Here is a 17,496-nt window from a genome sequence, read left to right as displayed (position 1 = left end):
CAACTCAAGTCTGCTGAATCGTGCCCAAGAGTTACAAACTGTTTCTTTAATCCTGTCTCTCAAAATACAACAAGTCCCAGCACATAATTTCAAAATTCTTGTCCATGCCTTCGAATGTCAATTTCTAATGATCTCTTCCTGTCTTTTCTAACCTGAGACTACTTGCTGTTTGTTCCCACTGCACTGGTGATTGCTTGTTCAGCCACTCACCTTTTCCCCTTGGAATTCTCAATCTAGTTGTCATTTGCCTTGTTGCCTCTCTGCTGACTTAAATAGCCATCCTTAAAATCCTCTTCTTTGGTCATCTCTTCAACTTCCTGTGCTTGCCATTCAGTGCCACACTTTAAAAGGCAAATGTTGCGCTAAATTAAATGCTGTTTGAACAGCACCATTCTGAGTAGCTCCATCGGCAAGAGCAAAATCTACTTTGTGACACTGTGGTTAATTTGGAAACAATTGCTTCACTCTAAAAGAAGCACGTGCTACAAGAAATCATGGCAGAAAATGTTGGAAACACTCAGATCAGGCAGCATCTGGGATTAGAGGTCAATGACGTTTTATCAGAACTTAATTAGAATGTGATACAGTGCACCAATTGTCACATTAAGCTTGAGCGCACCATTTGCTTTCTTCCAAGTATGCAAGAGAAAATTAAAAATACTAACAATCTGTAACTTATCTCTTTGGTTAGTGCTAGTTTTTTGCTGAATTTTTGACTTGGTTAATTGTTTTGTTCCCGTGTTGCAAGTGAATGCCAGTGAGATGTAGATATATTTAGCATAATTAAGGTGCACTTAAAGTCACTGTCAGACATCCAGCTTTACAAACAAGCATAATTGTACACTGTTCTGGAATTTGAAGGCAACATTCTAGACTTTCCTGCTTTAAGGTAGATTTCACTATTTACATAACCGATTGGTTGGGATTGTGATAATGTGACAAATGCCATAAATATAAGGTTTTGGTGTCGAGCGGACTGAGGTAGTGCAGAGACAGTGTGCCAAGGGTAGAAGTAAGTCACCTCAGGGATCTGGTGAATTTAGAGTTGGAAATTGATAGACACGAGTATGACATTAGTTGGTTCAGCCTGAGATAGTGGTTGCGAAGATGATGCTTGCAGTGTCCAAGAATGGTTGCAGAGGAGCGGCATTCTGAGAAGATTAAAAATGAGGAGTTCTTACAAGGTAAATACAGCTAGCAGTATCCAGAACAGGTGGTTATAAAACATTCAGTTTGCCACAAACCAGAAAGTACTACTGAAATGTAAAGGGTTTTTAATTGCACTGCTTCCTTGGTCAATAGGGCATGACACAAACAGCTTCACAAATAATATTTTAGGCAATAATCTTTCCTTTTAAAAGGAATCATTTATAACTGCCTTTATTTTTACAAGACTAATTTAGAGAGCGTGCATAACGTTCAACAATTTTGCAGGACAATTTGAAAAATAAAGGCATTGTGTTAGAAAACATGATAACTCGTGTATCATCTCAACTCCTGTCATTAACAGTGGAATTGAATCATAACTGAATGGGTCCAGACCTGCACCACACTTCAGTTTTATTCTGCTGCTATGCATACTTTATTTTGATTACTTGTTCCCCCAAATTATATCGTTTCAATCTCTGCATCACCATCATCGCCTAAAATTCTCGTAGCAGAGACTCGTTTTCTCTCCACTATTTACTGTGATTAGAATCGCCACTGGAATATAAAGCACTTGTATCACTTTCCGTCACCAAAAAAAACGACAAGGCTGTTCAACTGACTGCTAATTACGGTAGTTTCAATCTTCTCGGGATTCTGTCCGAACCATTTATATGCTTCCATTGCACAACACTGGATCTGCATTGTCAGCTGAAGTTCCAGTTGGAATTTGCACCCTTTATGTTGTAGGGTGGATTCCATAGAACAACAGAAGGCAAAATATGCGCAGACAAGTTTATTGTTTTCACTATTTATGACTATATCTTTATAGCTTTTTTAGTAGCTTTCTGTTGCCTCCTAAAGATTTCCCAGTCCTCTAATCTCCCAGCAATCTTTGCCACTTTATATGCTTTTTCCTTCAATTTGATACTCTCCCTTATTTCCTTAGATATCCACGGTCGATTTTCCCTCTTTCTTCCGTCCTTCCTTTTTGTTGGTATAAACCTTTGCTGAGCACTGTGAAAAATCGCTTGGAAGGTTCTCCACTGTTCCTCAACTGTTCCACCATAAAGTCTTAGCTCCCAGTCTACCTTAGCACCTTCTCACACTGGTTGCAAACGTTTTAATATGTTGTTGCTGATAGCAGCTGCACTATCAAGTTTATCACGTTTTCTCATTAGAGGCAACCTGGAAAAGAACTGGTTTTAATTTATTGAACAAAAAGCAAAATACTGTATATGCTACTTATCTGGATGCAAAACAGAGAATGTTGGAAACACTCAGTGGCTTCTGGAGAAGGAAATAAGGAAGTTTTGGGTGGAATCTTTAGTGAAACTGGTTTAGATCATGCCCACTACAAATCAGTCACTCCAGAGGACAATGTGAGCACTTGTCATGAGTGGCTGCTAACTCATTTGGCCAAGGTGTGCTGATTACTCAAACTTGCTATGTACAGGGAAGGAAAATTACAGAAGTTATATATAGGTTGTGGTTCCTGGTGCTATAGCAACTGCCCCACAATATAAATTGTGTAATTTTCACTACAGAGCTATAATTCTGCAGCACAGATATCAGATGAGTGCCTAATGATGAAAAGATAATGAACAGCAGTTTCATCTCCACACAATGTCCTGTCCAAATAGTTCCAAAATACCCAGCAGTATACACGTTAAATAGGTTTGAACTCTTGGCTATATGGATTACTTCTACATGCTGATGCATGTAGAAATGGTACAGCAGTTATCATGGGGGATTTTAATCTACATGTCGATTGGTTTAACCAGGTCGGTCAAGGCAACCTTGAGGAGGAGTTTATAGAATGTATCCGCGATAGTTTCCTAGAACAGTATGTTATGGAACCTACGAGGGAACAAGCGGTCCTAGATCTTGTCCTGTGTAATGAGACAGGATTGATTCATGATCTCATAGTTAGGGATCCTCTCGGAAGGAGCGATCACAATATGGTGGAATTTAAAATACAGATGGAGGGTGAGAAAGTAAAATCAAATACTAGTGTTTTGTGTTTAAACAAAGGAGATTACAAGGGGATGAGAGAAGAACTAGCTAAGGTAGACTGGGAGCTAAGACTTTATGGTGGAACAGTTGAGGAACAGTGGAGAACCTTCCAAGCGATTTTTCACAGTGCTCAGCAAAGGTTTATACCAACAAAAAGGAAGGACGGAAGAAAGAGGGAAAATCGACCGTGGATATCTAAGGAAATAAGGGAGAGTATCAAATTGAAGGAAAAAGCATATAAAGTGGCAAAGATTGCTGGGAGATTAGAGGACTGGGAAATCTTTAGGAGGCAACAGAAAGCTACTAAAAAAGCTATAAAGAAGAGTAAGATAGAGTATGAGAGTAAACTTACTCAGAATATAAAAACAGACAGTAAAAGTTTTTACAAATATATAAGACAAAAAAGAGTGGCTAAGGTAAATATTGGTCCTTTAGAGGATGAGAAGGGAGTTTTAATAATGGGAAATGAGGAAATGGCTGAGGAACTGAACAGGTTTTTTGGGTCGGTCTTCACAGTGGAAGACACAAATAACATGCCAGCGACTGATAGAAATGAGGCTATGACTGGTGAGGACCTTGAGAGGATTGTTATCACTAAGGAGGTAGTGATGGGCAAGCTAATGGGGCTAAAGGTAGACAAGTCTCCTGGCCCTGATGGAATGCATCCCAGAGTGTTAAAAGAGATGGCTAGGGAAATTGCAGATGCACTAGTGATAATTACTGAAATTCACTAAACTCTGGGGTGGTCCCGGTGGATTGGAAATTAGCAAACGTGACGCCACTGTTTAAAAAAGGAGGTAGGCAGAAAGCAGGAAATTATAGGCCAGTGAGCTTAACTTTGGTAGTAGGGAAGATGCTGGAATCCATCATCAAGGAAGAAATTGCGAGGCATCTGGATAGAAATTGTCCCATTGGGCAGACGCAGCATGGGTTCGTAAAAGGCAGGTCATGCCTAACTAATTTAGTGGAATTTTTTGAGGACATTACCAGTGCAGTAGATAACGGGGAGCCGATGGATGTGGTATATCTGGATTTCCAGAAAGCCTTTGACAAGGTGCCACACAAAAGGTTGCTGCATAAGATAAAGATGCATGGCATTAATGGTAAAGTAGTAGCATGGATAGAGGATTGGTTAATTAATAGAAAGCAAAGAGTTGGGATAAATGGGTGTTTCTCTGGTTGGCAATCAGTAGCTAGTGGTGTCCCTCAGGGATCCGTGTTGGGCCCACAATTGTTCACAATTTACATAGATGATTTGGAGTTGGGGACCAAGGGCAATGTGTCCAAGTTTGCAGATGACACTAAGATGAGTGGTAAAGCGAAAAGTGCAGAGGATACTGGAAGTCTGCAGAGGGATTTGGATAGGTTAAGTGAATGGGCTCGGGTCTGGCAGATGGAATACAATGTTGACAAATGTGAAGTTATCCATTTTGGTAGGAATAACAGCAAACGGGATTATTATTTAAACGATAAAATATTAAAGCATGCCGCTGTTCAGAGAGACTTGGGTGTGCTAGTGCATGAGTCACAGAAGGTTGGTTTACAAGTGCAACAGGTGATTAAGAAGGCAAATGGAATTTTGTCCTTCATTGCTAGAGGGATGGAGTTTAAGACTAGGGAGGTTATGTTGCAATTGTATAAGGTGTTAGTGCGGCCACATCTGGAGTATTGTGTTCAGTTTTGGTCTCCTTACTTGAGAAAGGACGTACTGGCGCTGGAGGGTGTGCAGAGGAGATTCACTAGGTTAATCCCAGAGCTGAAGGGGTTGGATTATGAGGAGAGGTTGAGTAGACTGGGACTGTACACGTTGGAATTTAGAAGGATGAGGGGGGATCTTATAGAAACATTTAAAATTATGAAGGGAATAGATAGGATAGATGCGGGCAGGTTGTTTCCACTGGCGGGTGACAGCAGAACTAGGGGACATAGCCTCAAAATAAGGGAAAGTAGATTTAGGACTGAGTTTAGAAGGAACTTCTTCACCCAAAGGGTTGTGAATCTATGGAATTCCTTGCCCAGTGAAGCAGTTGAGGTTCCTTCATTACATGTTTTTAAGGTAAAGGTAGATAGTTTTTTGAAGAATAAAGGGATTAAGGGTTATGGTGTTCGGGCCGGAAAGTGGAGCTGAGTCCACAAAAGATCAGCCATGATCTAATTGAATGGCAGAGCAGGCTCGAGGGGCCAGATGGCCTACTCCTGCTCCTAGTTCTTATGTTCTTATAATTGTTATAACTTGAGGGGAAAAAATCCTAAAACACTAGCCGATGCTTTTTAAAATAAAATGGTAGGGTACTGGAATTTGGTCATGGAAAATAATTCAGGGTTTTGGTTGTATTTATCAGGTTGTGGCTTTTAAAAAAATGCATTCTTGCATGAGCCAAAAACTAAAAGCATAGCAAATTTCCGGGACAAATAAAATCCATATAAATTCCAGTGGGCACAATTACAGGGCTGTAAATTATGAAGGAAAGCTAATGAGCCAGAAATTTGCACTTCACAGTGGATTTCAGCCAGCAACAAATACACTCACTTAGGCTCATAACCACCTAGAATACTGCTCCCAGTGGAGAAATAAACTTGCGATTACAATCATAGTGGTCATCTACCACCCAATTTAGTGTTCTTGCCGCATACATCGCCTTTGAGGCAACTCTTCCAAATCTCTATTGCTTTAATATTTAGAAGCTAAAGAGAAAGAGCAAGTTAGAAATAAAATATGGCAGTCTGCTTTATCTGTGAATCAAAGCATACCCAATTTCAGATCAGATTTTATCACTACAAGCATGAGTGCAATGTCTGTAGGGGGGGTCATCTATAATACCCGTGATGGTAAAACAGTAAATTAAATATGGCGCTAGCATTCACAAGACAGCACCATTCTGCATATTATTTTATTCTGAAAAATAAAATTCATACAAACATGAAATCTACTATCACTGCTCTCATTCCAACTAAGTAGCAGTACAAGGAACAAGAGAAAACATGAAACAGACTGAAAATCATTAATTTCATTTGTTGATTTTTCATGTTCAGTCGCAAGTGATCTTGTACAGAAATATTTGGGTTATGCAGGGAATGAGTTTCCATATTGGATTTTAAGATTCATTCCAACAGTGCAGAATTTTAAAAAAACTAATCCCTTCTTATTCTCTCCAGTTACATTCAGTCATTAGTCAAAGCAATCAATATAAACCTCTTTTAATATAAACTGCTAATCCAAGGAGAGCATATTTCTCAGTTATCTGAACTAAAGAATGCTGCTTGTCTGACGGCACGCGCCTCCTAAACCCGGCACTGCTTTTTAAAAAATAAATTTAGAGTACCCAATTATTTTTTCCAATTAAGGGGCAATTTAGAGTGGCCAATCTACCTATCCTGCACATCTTTGGGTTGTGGGGGTGAAACCCACGCAGACACGGGGAGAATGTGCAAATTCCACACGGACAGTGACCCAGGGCCGGGATTCGAACCCGGGTCCTCAGCGCAGTAGGCAGCAATGCTAACTACTGCGCCACCGTGCTGCCCTCGGCACTGCTTTTTTAATTTGGATGTCCAATGTAGCTTTTGTTTAGATTGAGCTACAGAACGAATTCATCAACAGACTGCGATACATAGATCAACAGTGGAGACAGCATGTAATAAACAAGCTAAGTGATCCCAGTCAGAAGATCAGATCTAATTCTGCAATCCTGCCACACCCAGTCGCGAATGGTGGTGAACAATTAAATAACTACAGATTAAGCACCCTTTATTCAAAATTCTGAAATTCAAAAAGTTCTGAAATCCGCACATTTTTTTTTGAGTTCTGCAATCATGCTTCTAGTAAAAAATAACATGGTGTTCATCCAAGGTCCGCTAGCTATGCAATGTTTCACAACTATACACCTACACAGGTATTCCAAACTTCGAAAAATTCCAAAATCCGAGATATGCTCGGCCCCAAGTGTTTCGAGTAAGGGATGCTCAACCTATAACAGCAGGAGAAGGGTTCACAAATATCCCATCCTCAATGATGGGCAAGTCCCGCACACCAGTGCGAAAGAAACAGCCGAATCATTTCCAACCATCTTCAAGCAGACGTGCCGAGTGGATGATCAATCTTGGCCTCCTCCGCAGGTTCCCAGCATCACAGTGCTGCCAAGGCTATGGGGCCCCAATAGCATTCTGGCAACAGTACTGAAGACTCGTGCTCTGGAACTAGCGCCGGCCCTAACCAGACTGTTCCTGTACAGCTACAACACTGGCATCTACCCAGCAATGAAGATTAATTCCATGACTAAGCTGATGACTTATCTGCAGCAATTATTCCTTGTTGAAAATATTTGCATGGTATTGGACTAAAGTTGATTTGTCATTTCCCTCATTTGGGTTTGGTCAATAAAAACATTATCTTCACTAATCGATCCTATCTGAAATTTATCACTTTCTATTTATTAAGGAATCTGGGGGTGCTATACCTCAGCAATGAAACAAAAAGAAATTTCAAGTCTTCCAGTTTAAAAAGAATTAACAGTCAAATCTCCATTTCCTCTGCTCACAGTAACTTGATAGAAGCCATTATTTTCTAAGGAACATTACATCATATGAAGTAGGCAGAATTTAACTGAACCCACTGGAGTGGGCATGATTCTGGGGGTAGGGTCGAGACAATCTCGGGAAAGGAACTAAATCTTGGCCAATTTCTTATTCAGCTGCTGAAGTGTAGGAGTGTTTTTGTATATCTCTTTTAAGGATAGAAAAATCTAATTCATATTGCATAAACATTGTGTGAGTTCATACATAGGTCAGTTCACTAGTTCCTGACATTTTGGCTTGAGTAACGTCTATTGGTGGACAACATAGGAACAAAAGTTCATTCAGCAAGTTAATACAGTGCTGATGCATTATTCAATTAGATCATAGATCAGTTCTGTTGCCTTGCTTGCTTGCAGCTAGAAAATGGAGGAATCTCTCCTCCGTGATTTCACGCCAAAAGCACGGACGTATGTCAATGTGACGTCAGTGTACATGCTGGGTGTATGACCTGCTCTCTGCTGCCCCTTCTGGCGGGAAGACTGCATTGTTCACATTAAAAAACCAGTCGCGGCCAGCATTCTCAATTTAAAAGCTGGTCGCAGCCGTTGGGCGCTTCTCCTGCGATCGGGAACGCCCCGACCATTGCTCTGCGATCCTCCTGACACTTACCCGTGGGTCACGATCTGCAGTTGAAAAATCGGTCATAAATAACAGTTACCTCAACTCCAGTAGCTTCCATTAACCTTATCTCTCAATATTCTTACTCAACAACAGTACACCAATCGCGGCGTTGAAAATTTCACTCGACCTACCATTCGAAGTCTTAGGGTGGGAAGGTGAAGGGAAATTTCTACTGTGAAAAACATGCTTCCTGATTTCACTCCTAAATTATAAAACTCTAATTTTAACAACCCCGCACTGGAGGAAATAGCTTTTCTGTAGGTGCCCTATTGAATCCCATTGCCATTTAAAGATCTCAATTAGATTATCTGTTAACTATGTAAATACGAAGCAAGTCGTTGCAAACTGGTCTGACAAACTGCACTGTCTTTCTGAGGTTTTATACCCAAAATCGAATGCAGTTCACTAGATGAGGGTTTTAAAAAATTCATTTGCAGGATCTGGGCGTCGCTGGTTAGGCCAACATTTATTGCCCATCCCTAGTTGTCCTTCAGAAGGTGGTGGCGAGTTGCCTTCTTGAACCGCTGCAGTCCTTGAGGTGTAGATATACCCACTGTGCTGCTAGAGAGGGAGTTCCAAGATGTTGCCCCAGCGACAGTGAAGGAGCGGCGATATATTTCCAAGTCAGGGTGATGAGTGACTTGGAGTGGAACCTTCAGGTGGTGGGTTCCCAGGTATCTGCTGCTCTTGTCCTTCCAGATGGTAGTGGTCGTGGGTTTAGAAGGTGTTGTCTAAGGAACCTTGATGAGTTACTGCAGTGCATCTTGTAGATGGTACACACGGCTGCCACTGTTCGCCAGTGGTGGAGGGTTTGAATGTTTGTGGATGGGGGAAGCAATCAAACTGGCTACTTTGTCCTGAATGGTGTCGAGCTTCTTGAGTGTTGCGGGAGCTGCACTCGTCGAGGTAAGGGGAGAGCATTCCATTACACTTCTGACTTGTGCCTTGTAGATAGGTTTTGGGGGGGGGGGGGTCAGGAGGTGAGTTACTCCTTGTAGGATCCCTAGTCTTTGACCTGCCCTGGTAACCACATTATTAATGTGGCTAGTCCAGTTCAGTTTCTGATCAATGGTAACCCCCAGGATGTTGATTGTGGGGATTCAGTGATGGTAATGCCACTGAATGTCAAGGGGCGGTGGTTAGTTCCTCTGTTGTAGGAGATGGTCATTGCCTGGCAGTTGTCAGCCCAAGCCTGGATATTGTCCAGGTCTTGCTGCATTTGGAGATGGACTGCTTCATAATCTGAGTCGTCGCGAATTGTGCAGTCATCCGTAAACATCCCCACTTCTGACCTCAATCATGGAAGGGAGGTCATTGATGAAGCAGCTGAACATGTTTGTGCCTAGGACACTACCCTGAGAAACTCCGGTAGTGATGTCCTGGAGTTGAGATGATTAACCTCCAATCCCCACAACCATCTTTCTTTGTGCCAGGTATGACTACATACAGCGGAGAGTCCCCCCCTCTCCCCCAACTCCCATTGACTCCAGTTTTGTTAGGGCTCCTTGATGACATACTTGGTCAAATGCTGCCTTGATGTCAAGGGCTGTCACTCTCACCACACCTCTGGCATTCAGGTCTTTTGTCCATGCTTGAACCAAGGCTGTAATGAGGTCAGAAGCTGAGTGACCCTGGCGGAACCCAAACTGAGGGTCCATGAGCAGGTTATTGCCGAGTAAGTGCCGCTTGCTAGCACTGTTGATGACTCCTTCCATCACTTTGCTGATGATGGAGAGCAGATGGAGGGCGGTAATTGGCTGGGTTGGTTTTGTCTTGTTCCTTGTGTACAGGACACATGAGGGCAATTTTCCACATTGCTGCTGGGTAGGTGCCAGTGTTGTAGCTGTACTGGAACAGCTTGGCTAAGGATGCGCAAGTTCTGGAGCACAAGTCTTCAGTACTATTCCTGGGACATTGTCAGGCCCATAGCCTTTGCATTATCTACTGGGTTCAGCTGTTTCTTGATATCCCGTGGAGTGAATCGTATTGGTTAAAGACTGACATCTGTGAGACTGGGGACCTCCAGAGGAGACCGAGATGGATCATCCACTTGGTACTTCTGGCTAAAGATTGTTGCGGATGTTTCAGCCTTGTCTTTTGCACAGATGTGCTGGGCTCCTCCATTGATGATGTGGATATTTGTGGAGCCGCCTCCTCCAGTGAGTTGTTTAGTTGTCCACCACCATTCACGGTTAAATATGGCAGGTCTACAGAGCTTAGATCTGAAGTGTTTGTTGTGGAATCGCTTAGCTCTGTATATTACTTGTTGCTTATGCTGTTTGGCACACAAGTAGTCCTGTGTTGTAGTTTCACCAGGTCGACATCAAGGTATTCAAGGTTCTATTCAGTAAAACATCATCTAAATTTCTAGGGGAAAGATTCTGTAATCTAGAGCATCAATCTTTTAACTGTACTCAGAGCCCCACTCTCCTTGCAAAATCAAATTCATGATATTCTTCAGATCAAGGGTTTAATCAGCGCTTACTACGGTTTTATTCTTTCAAAGCTTGCCTTTACAGCATCACATTTCTGTTTGGCACTCCCTTAAAAAAGTGTTCACATGTGCCAGTAAACAAAACAAAGAAAGCTCAGTCCAGAGTTTCCTCCTATTCATTATGTAGTCTACACAGCAGCAAGATATGCAGCCGCTCCCATTTTTGTGGCTCCTACAGTCACTGACCTTTGTAAGTGTGATTGAAATACTGAAAAGAATTTTCTCTTGGTTAGGTGTGCTCATGTGAAAAGCCAGAAACAGGAAGAGGGGTGGGGAACAAATATTCTTACCCAACAACATCTCCAAAAGCCAACATGAATTAGATTGCATAAGGCACATTTGCTCTGTAAAGATTTTCTGTATGGCCTTTGTTTGTATCATTAAATCTCTGCATCAATATTGTATTTTTACAGGGGTGCACCGCCACAGCAAACACTCAAATCCATGCTGTTAACAAGATCGATGTTCAAGAATACAGTAAATAATGGAATCTGGAAGATCGCTTTAAAGAATGCACAACAAATGCTTCCTCTCACCTTCATTTTCCTTCTCTGTAAGTGTACACCAGCGGTTACGATAACAGTGTCAACATAACCAGAAAAACATTGTAGAGCCATACCATTCATTAATCCAAACTGTATGTTGATATGTTCACTATAAAACTCATTGAATGGAACACGTGGGTAACCAGGTGCATATTATTCTTCTTGGCTACCATTAATATTTATTGGACAGCTTGGTGGACAACTAGGATCTTACTTTACTCCTCACATATGGGAACAAAGAGGCACTTTCTAAATCAATAAATTTACTGTCTTGTGGCAATGGTATTGCCAATTCCCTAACCATCAGCTGCAGCGACAGTAAATAAAAATCAAATCAAATTTATGACAATCACCACTTGGTCACATCAGCCCTTGATGCTAATTAGTTGCACTGCTTTAAACACTGCATCTATTCCTTAATACTTAAAACTGAATGTTTTAAAACTATTTGGGGAGCATAAATAAGTCTTTAAGCTACCTTGATTTACGATACTATAAATAAGGTTGTTTGCCAAACTTAAGATGTCATTTTAATCTTTAGCCTGATCATTCTGCAAGGTTAAGCAGCAGGTATTTCAGTTTTGAAAGCTTGCTACTAGGCTGTATTGAATGTTTATTATCTACTCATGTTTTGAGAATGCATCGTTAGAAAGGCATCAATTCAGTTTTAGCGTAATCACTTTCTCAAATCTACTTTACTTCTGACCAAGTGTATTTTGTAGTAATGCACAGGCTGATGTCTGGCATTAGTCCAAAAATAGAGAACAGGAGTAGGCATTTTTGTGGATAATTGAATTTCTAAAAACTTAAAAGCTGCTTGCACTACAATTATAGTGAAGAATGCGTTCTAGAAAATAGCACCAGGTGGCCATTTACAGTACATGAAAAGACACTGTATTCCACATTTCTTCATTCAATGTAAGCCACATTGGTTTGAAGGTATGCACTTCCAGACAATTGTACAATAGTAAGCCAAGTGACATGTAAACATACGTATTTGAAATTATGGACAGGAAAAGATCAGTTGGTCCATCAAGCCTATAGCTTATGATTAAAGAAAGATTTGTATTTATGTTTCATCTTTCATGACATCAGGAGGTTCCAAAGCGTTTTACAGTCAATTAAGCACTTCTGAAATGCATTCACTGAAGCAATGCAGGAAATGCAGCATCCAATTTGCGTACAGCAAGCTCCTACAAACAGGAATATATTAACAATCGCATCAGCCATTTTTAGTAGAACTGTTTGACAGATAAATATTGGCCTTCACTGAAGACAGTGCCTTGTTTAACTTCTCATTCGAAAGCTAGCACTTCTGATAATATATTACATCCTCAAATGTACACAATTAGATTTGATTTTTGTTTGCAGTCCTGGAGTGGGACTCTCGCTCAGAACCTTGCAACTTGGAGGTGAGAATGCTACCAAAATTTAGAGTATAATATTTCATTTTGGTCTCCTCACATGGCAGAACAGTGTCCTGTAAAAAGGTCCAAACAAAGGCTGCCAGAATGATGCATATTCCTAAGATTGTTAACTTATCAGGATAGTCTAAAAAAAGTGCTTTATTTTTTTTTAGTGGGTTGAGGTGATGAGATTATGATTTTTTTTTAAATTAACGAAAGGAATCACTTCTGGTCACACACAAGGTGGCTCATGCTTGGAGGCATTGGTTTTGGCCCTTTATGCCCGGTTAACAAGAGTTTTGTTGAGATTGGCAAGGGTCGAATTGTACTCGAAAGTGGAATGTCAGCGGGTTACCACACCTACCACAAATTGAATAAGGTGGTGGCTCCAAAGATGGAGGACCTGTGTGGCACTGCAACAGAAAGCATGGCGGAGTCAGGAGCTTCGTCATCGGCCACCCCACTCTGTGGAGCAGCTGATGGTGTTGACCAAGGGAGAGTTCCGGCATCCTCACCTAAGAGGATCAGTCCAAGGCGATTGAGGGAGACTTTGGAACAGGTGGAGCAGCGCCTGGAATCACAAGGTGTGACAATCTGAGGTGGAAAGGGAGGTAACAGATCACGGTGATCGGACTGTGGAGTTGGAGGCAGAGGTGGTGATGTTAGGAGCGACCTGTAAGGAGTTGAAAGTGAGGGTGGACGATCAGGGGAAATCTGTCCAGGTGGCAGAATTTAAGAATTGTGGGTCTGAGGGAGCGAGTGCCATGGTCTATGTTTTGAAGATGTTTGTGAAGCTGGTTGAAGAGGTCTACGAGAGAGCTTTCCGGATATGGGCCTGGCACACCAGTCGCTATGACAGAGACCGAGAGTTGGGAAGTCGCCGCATGCAGTGATAATCTAAATGTATAAATACTAGGAGAAGGAAAAGATTGAGATGGACGAGGACGATGAGAGACTGATAGGGCGGCGATTGGCTGGGTTGGATTTGGCCTGCTTCTTGTGGACATGACACATCTGGGCAATTTTCCACATTGCCGGGTGGACGTCAATGTTGTAGCTGTATTGGAACATCTTGGCTTGATGGTGCGCACGTTCTGGAGCACAAGTTTTCAGTATGAATGCTGGAATATTGTCAGGGCCCCATATCTGTTGCAGTATCCAGTGCCTTCAGCCATTTATTGATATCACCTTGAGTGAATTGTATTGGCTGAAGACTGACATCTTGTGATGCTGGGGACCTCCAGACGAGACCAAGATGGATCATCCACTCGGCACTTCTGGCTGAAGATTGTCACAATCTTGCCTCGGCCTTGTCTTTTGCACATATGTGCTGGGCTCCTCCATCATTGCGGATGGGGATATTTGTGGAGCCTCCTCCTCCAGTGAGTTGTTTAATTGTCCACCACCATTCATGGCTGGATGTGGCAGGACTACAGAGCTTAGATCTGATGTGTTCGTTGTGGAGTCGCTTAGCTCTGTCTATTACTTGCTGCTTATGCTATTTGGCACAGAAGTAGTCCTGTGTTATAGATTCATCGGGTTGAACTTCATTTTTCAGTATGCCTGGTGTTGTTCCTGGCATGCTCTCCTGCTCTCTTCATTGAACCAGGGTTGAGCCCCTGGCTTGGGGATAATGGTAGAGTGTGGCTGGGCATTGTAAGGGGAGGCAGGGATCATAGATTCTCACTGTATGAGGATAACTTGCTGCTGTACTTTATGAATTTGTTGGAGTGCATGGTTAAGATAATGGACATAGAGGAAGTTTGGCACTTTTTTGGAATACTAATTGAATGTGACAAAAAGTGAAGTGCTTCCAGAGGAAGCCCAGAGGAGGAGTGCTAATTTTGAGTGCACTATCATTCAAGCTGGCCAGAGGCAGGTTTAGATATTTGAATATTCTACGATTGGGCTATGATGCACAAGTGGAATTTGGCCAGTTTGATGGAGGGGTGAAATGGGATTTGAAGAGGTGGGATGCCCTCCCTCTGTCACTGGTGGGGAGGGTACAGACAATCAAGATGAATGTCCTTCCGAGGTTTGTGTTTGTTTTTCAGTCCCTCCCGACATTTCCGCCAAAGGCAGGCGCTCTTCCGAAATGCAGACAGATCAATTTCGGCATTTGTATGGGCAAGCAAGTAGCTGTGAATTTTTTTCAAATGAGATGGCGGGTGGGAAGCCTGGTGCTCCCAAATCTGCTGTACTATTGGGCGGCGAAATGTGGAGAAGGCACGGCCGTAGAGGCTTTGTGCGCATGCGTGTCTAGAGCCCCCTCCCGATCTCCCTGGTTAAGTACACTGCGACATCGTACCTAAAGGTTTGGAACTAGTTGAGATGCCACTTTGGCGTGGGGGTATATCACTATTGGCACCAATATGTAGGAATCACAGATTCCCTCCAGCGGAGATAGATGTGACGTAAAGGCATTGGCAGATGGAGGGGTGAAGCGGGTTAAGGATCTGTTCAGGGAAGGGAGGTTCGCAAGCGAGATAAGAGTTACCAAAGGGGAGTGGGTTCAAGCATATGCAGGTAAGGGGCTTTGTGCGGCATGGTCACCCTCGTTTGTCACCAGCAGGTGGGGGCAGGGGGAATTGGCATACTATTTGGGCTGTGTTATGCTTTTTGGAAGTTTGTGACTTGTGTATTTTGGTTTGGAATAAAATATTGGTTATTTGAGCTCGCGAAGAATAAACAGAATAGGGACATGACATGAAGCAAAGCTGGGTTAGATACAGGAAACATTTCTTTTTACAAAGCATTATCAACCTCCAGAATAAACTCCAAAACACAGGAAGTATGGATCCAACAGGGGAATGGAAAGGCAGCTGGCCGAGTTCCTTAGAATCAATGGGAGATGAAAGCTAGCCGAATTAATTATGTCAGTTATCAACGCTAGAGCTGACATCATTGCCTTTGGGGATTCAACAAGAATTTCCAGAGGTACTCCACCGTCACAGCAAATTGCTCCTTCTGTTGTACAATAAATGAACAGAATGGATTCATTTGCCTTATTGTGTCCTTTATTACCTATTTGTATTGCACAAAGTGGAAGGCCAAGGTCCAGCAGTTTTGTGGCTGAGATAAAATGACGACCAACAGCCTTATGAGCATGCAGTCAGACACAAGCTTACATGCTTATACTTGGCAATAAATTCTCCTCTCCCCTCCAATTTGTCAGACAAATTCCCACAATTTCTGCCATGCTGGAGTGTCATATTTTTTGTGATTTATTGTGATGTAATCAAATACAATTCAGGACCCACACCACCAACACCATTCCATCAATGCAAGATGATAGATTTGGATTTGTCACATGTACTGAGGTACAGTGAAAAGTATTGTTCTGCGTAGAGTCCAGACAGATCTATCCAAACATGAAAAACATAGGACGTGTAATAAATACACAAAATAAATACATAGATATCAGGTGAAGCATACAGAGTGTAGTGGTACTTGAAGTGTTGGCTAGTGTAGACTTGAGACATGAACAGACACTTCCAACACTGATGAAGGTTCAACTCAATTTTATTAACTACTTCTAACTAACTAACACATGACTGTGGGTCTAAATTATGCTAACTTAAACTAGAGACCCAAGCCTTGTCCAAACCAGTTGATTCTCTCAGCACGTGGTGTGAGTCTGTACTGGGCTGGATGAGTTCTTGTTACACTGAGAGGCAGCACCCAGAATGAGCGGGAACCGGGGTGCCCTCTGCCTTTATAGTGTGTGTATTCTAACTGGTGATTGGCTGCGGTGTTTGTACATGTTGATTGGCCCCTGTGTGTGTCCATCAGTGTGTGTCTGCATCATGATATACTGGTGTATATTAGGACACTACTCAGTAGAGAAGATGCGTGAAGAGATCAGTTCAGTCCATAAGATGGTCATTCAAGAGTCTGGTAGCAGCAGGAAAGAAGCTGTTTTTGAATCTATTAACGCTTGTTTTCCAGAATTTTGTATCTCCTGCCCAATGGAAGAGAGAATAACCCAGGTGGGAGAGGTCTTTGATTATGCTGCCTGCTTTCCCAAGGCAGCGGGAGGCATAGATAGAGTCAATGGATGGGAGGCGGCTTCGCGTGATGGACTGGGCTGCGTTCACGACTCTGTAGTTTCTTACGGTCTTGGGTCGAGCAGTTGTCACACCAAGCTGTGATGCAGCCAGACAGGATACTTTGTATGGTGCATCTGTAAAAAGTGGTATGTGTCAATGTGGACATGCCAAATTTCCTTAAGTTTCGCCTGCGTGGATGGACCAGGACAGATTGTTGGTGATGTGCACACCCAGGAACTTGAAGCTGTCAACCATCTCCACCTCTATACCATTGATGCAGACGGGCATGTACGACACTTTGCTTCCTGAGTCAATGACCAGCTCCTTAGTTTTGCTGAGGGAGAGATTGCTGTAGTTACACCACGCCACTAGGTTCTCCATCACTCTCCTGTACTCTGATTCATCGCTGTTTGAGATCCGACACAAGATGGCAAAAAAAAAAATGTATTGGTGACAGGATAATTTCAGATGGTGCATTTTTGATGATGATTGAAGAGATAGATTCTGCTGCAAGTTCCACAGAAGAAGTGGTTTTCAGGAGGTATTGTGCGGTGCTGGCATCTGCTATCAACTTGCTGGTTTTCAGTGTTGTCATCTGCCATCAACGTGCTGGTTTTCAGTGTTGTCATGTTGTTGTAGCTGTA

At 42.4% G+C, this 17,496-nt stretch overlaps 1 protein-coding gene across 3 annotated transcripts in view; it reads right to left on the bottom strand.

The window, feature by feature from the left end:
- Window positions 1–17,496, bottom strand: part of cttnbp2nlb (CTTNBP2 N-terminal like b) — a 125,664-nt gene that overhangs the window by 67,715 nt on the left and 40,453 nt on the right. The gene's annotated exons all lie outside the window — the stretch shown is intronic.

The sequence above is a fragment of the Scyliorhinus canicula genome, chromosome 15 (assembly GCF_902713615.1).
Source record: "Scyliorhinus canicula chromosome 15, sScyCan1.1, whole genome shotgun sequence".
Classification (NCBI taxonomy): domain Eukaryota; kingdom Metazoa; phylum Chordata; class Chondrichthyes; order Carcharhiniformes; family Scyliorhinidae; genus Scyliorhinus; species Scyliorhinus canicula.
Note: the sequence above shows the minus strand (reverse complement) of the source record. Positions and strands in the feature narration are given on the sequence as shown.